The sequence below is a fragment of the Pteropus alecto genome, unplaced genomic scaffold (assembly GCF_000325575.1).
Source record: "Pteropus alecto unplaced genomic scaffold, ASM32557v1 scaffold78, whole genome shotgun sequence".
NCBI classification, from domain to species: Eukaryota; Metazoa; Chordata; class Mammalia; order Chiroptera; family Pteropodidae; genus Pteropus; species Pteropus alecto.
The window spans coordinates 15,275,125-15,278,635 of NW_006443124.1; the positions used below are offsets into that span (position 1 = coordinate 15,275,125).

Consider the following 3,511-nt stretch of genomic DNA (forward strand, 5'->3'; position numbering starts at 1 on the left):
CACTGGAAGGATTCACAGAACCCAGAAAAGCCATTATATTTATAGTTATAGTATATCACAGCAAAGGGATTCATTCAGATTAACATCAACAATGGAAAAAGACACATTGGACGTTGTCTAGGACACACCAGGTGTAAGCTTCCAGTTGTTTTTTCTTAGTGTTGTTGGGTAGGTCGTGCTTAATTCTCTCAGCGATGATGCGTGACAATATGCACTGCCAACCAGAGAAGCTCACCCAAGCCATAGCGTCCAGGGTTTTTAGTTGGATATTGATCATATAGGCATGGCTTGCCACCCATGTCACTAACCTTCAGTCTCCAGCCCATCCAGAGATCAAGGTGATATCTCTTGGCTCAAGTCCCATTATAAATCACATTGTTAACCTAGACTATCTGGTATCATCCAAGGCCCCAGGTAAACAGGTACACTTTTATCTCCAAGGCCTGAGGTTACCTCCCAGGAGCGGAACAAGGGCCAAATCCTTCTTTGGAATTTAAAGGGTCTAGACAGTCCAGATTTGCTGAGTTAATTCTTTTCTGCATACGGGTAGGGGTGCGTGTTAAAAAGTTGATCTCAACTTTAATTGCTTATTCGTAAAACTTGTGGATTTTAGACATTCATTTGCCCACCTACTTCTCAGCGGTTACTGGATCTGTTCCTTTCTTTACTCTTCAACATTTTCTATTTAAAAACAAGGAAAGAGGGGATTAAAGTTTGTGGGTCATAATTACATTCACTTCACAAAGTGGTTCTGGTAATTTTTGAGAGTGTGAATAAAGATATTCTGTAAACATAATAGATTTTTTTATTAAAGTATAGTTAGCATACAATATGATATTAGTTTCAGGTGTTTAACATAGTGAATCGACATTAACATATATTACGATGTGATCACCACACCAAGTCTAGTAACTACCTGTCACCATGCAGAGTTATCATATATATTGACTATATTCCCCTTCGCCTTTTTCGTCCATCCCTCCAACCCCCTCCCCTCTGACAACCATCAATTTATTCTTTGTTTCTATGAGTCTGTTGTTATTTTGTTTGTGCATTTGTTTTGATTTTTCTTTAAATCCACATATAAGTAAAATCATGCAATATTTGTATTTCTCTCTTATTTCACTTAGCATAATACCCTCTAGGTGCACCCATGTTTTCCCAAATGGTAAGATTTTATTCTTTTTTATTGTGTATGTATACCATATCCTCTTTATCTGACTGTCTATCAATGAATACTTATGCTGCTTCTATATCTTGGCTATTGTAAATAACGCTGCAGTGAACATAGGGGTACATATAAATGCCCAGAAGTGGGATTGCTGGGTCCTTTGGTAAGTTCTATTTTTAGTTTTGTGAGGCATCTCCATAGCGTTTTACCTAATGGCTGCACCAATTTGCAATCCCACCAACAGTGCAAAGGGTTCTCTTTTCTCCACATCCTCATCAACATTTGTTGTTTGTTGATTTATTGATGATGGCTATTCTGACAGGTGTGGTTTTGATTTGCATTTCTCTGATGATTAGTGATGTTGAACATCTTTTTACTTGTCTGTTGGCCATCTATATATCCTCTTTGGAGCAATGTCTGTTCAGGCTCTCTGCCCATTTTTTAACTGGATTGTTTGTTTTATTGGTATTAAGTTGTATGAGTTCTTTATATATTTTGGATATCAACCGCTTGTCATATATATCATTTGCAAATACATTCTCCCATTCAGTAGATGGTTGTTTCATTTTGTTGATAGTTTTCTTTGCTTTTCAGAAGCTTTTAAGTTTGATGAAGTCCTGGGGTTTTTTTCTTTGTTTGTTTGTTTTGCCTGTTTTTTTGCTTTTGTTTCCCTTGCTCAAGTGGCCATATCCAGAAAGAGATTACTAAGACTGATGTCAAATAGTTTACTACCTATGTTTTCTTCTAGGAATTTTATGGTTTCAGGTCTTACATTAAAGTCATTAATCCATTTTGAGTTTACTTTTCTATATGGTATAAGAGAGTAGTCCAGTTTCATTATTATTGTCATCTTTTAAAATACCATTTATTTATTTATTTATTTATTTATTTATTTTTTAGGTGAGGAAACCCTTGGTTGACCTCACAGATTGCAAGGACTTTGTCAGCTTACAATCTCTTATTTTTTAAGCCTACAACACCTGGTCTTTCCATCCAAGTACTAACCAGGCCCAACCCTGCTTAGCTTCCAAGATCAGACGAGATTAGGTGTGTTTAGGGTGGCAAGACTATAGACCCAGGTTGTCACTTTAGTTTAAATGGAGCAAAAAGTCTCATTTATATAAAGTCAGCATGACAGTTAATATATGCTTTTTCTTGGTATTTCTTTTCTCTCAGGATTAAAGAGAGATTAAGAATGAGTGAGGAAAACTTGTTAATTGCCATAGTTGTAAACTAAACTTTGTCCATGGTTCTTGATAGAGTCTTCATTGTACCTATAGATTGCTTTGGGTGGTATAAACATTTTAATGATATTAATCCTTCTAATCCATGAGCACAGTATAACCTTTCATTTATGTGTGTCCTCTTTGATTTCTTTCTTTAGTGTCTTACAGTTTTCATAGTACAGGTCTTTTACCTCCTTGATTAAGTTTATTCCTAGGTATTTCTTTGTCTTGAAGCAATTTCAAATAGGATTATTTTCTTGACTTCTCCTTCTGATCATTTGTTTTTAGTGCATAGAAGCACAACAGATTTCTGTATATTAATTTTGTATTCTGCTACTCTACTGAATTCATTGACTAGTTCTAACAGGTTTTTTTGTGGAATCTGTAGGGAGATTAGAGAGAGACAAGTGATCACTGTCACCCTCTGCTTCCTAGAGCGGGTAAGTGAGAGAGCTCCTAAGATGTAATGTGGCTAATAACTGTCTACTATAAAGACGTGAAAGGACACCGGACCTGCAGAGCTTTGGGGCTGCTTTATCTATTTCAGTGAACATTCACAGCAAGGGCCCTTGTTGAAGCCTGCATGAAGAGCCATTAGGATGCAGTAGACATTCACCCACACCTTCACCTGGAAGCAATCCATCAGTCCCGTGAAACATATTTCACCACATGTCAGTTTTTGTTTGGTTGTAAAATTTACTTTATTGATGTAGCCACATACTATTTTATAAACAAACTCTTAGATGGTGACCACCCCTTCTATTTCAAGAAGAATCGAATAGATGCTTAGCTCTTAACTGTTGGCAACAGTGACACTCTGTGGCCTCAATTTAACTGCTTAAACAGAGAGTAACTGTGTTCAATGATATTTGTATCCCATCTTACCCCACTGACTAAAACCTAGTCTTGCCTCCCTTCTTTGACTTGTGAAAATACAGCATCAGTAATATTGAGCTCATATTTTCAGAAACAACCATGTGCTTATGAAGGAGGTCTAAATAAACTCAAAGAAGTCACTGGGGCAATAAAAACAGAATGTGAACTGTCGAATGATTCTTTCCTTTATTTCTTTATTCTAGAAGCAAATTCTTACCGAGTGTCTGTTGTGTGCCAG

General features: G+C 36.6%; 1 pseudogene; it reads right to left on the reverse strand.

Moving 5' to 3' along the window:
* Positions 1 to 2,139: 2,139 nt before the first annotated feature.
* Positions 2,140 to 2,246, reverse strand: LOC112472050 (annotated as a pseudogene).
* Positions 2,247 to 3,511: the final 1,265 nt, after the last annotated feature.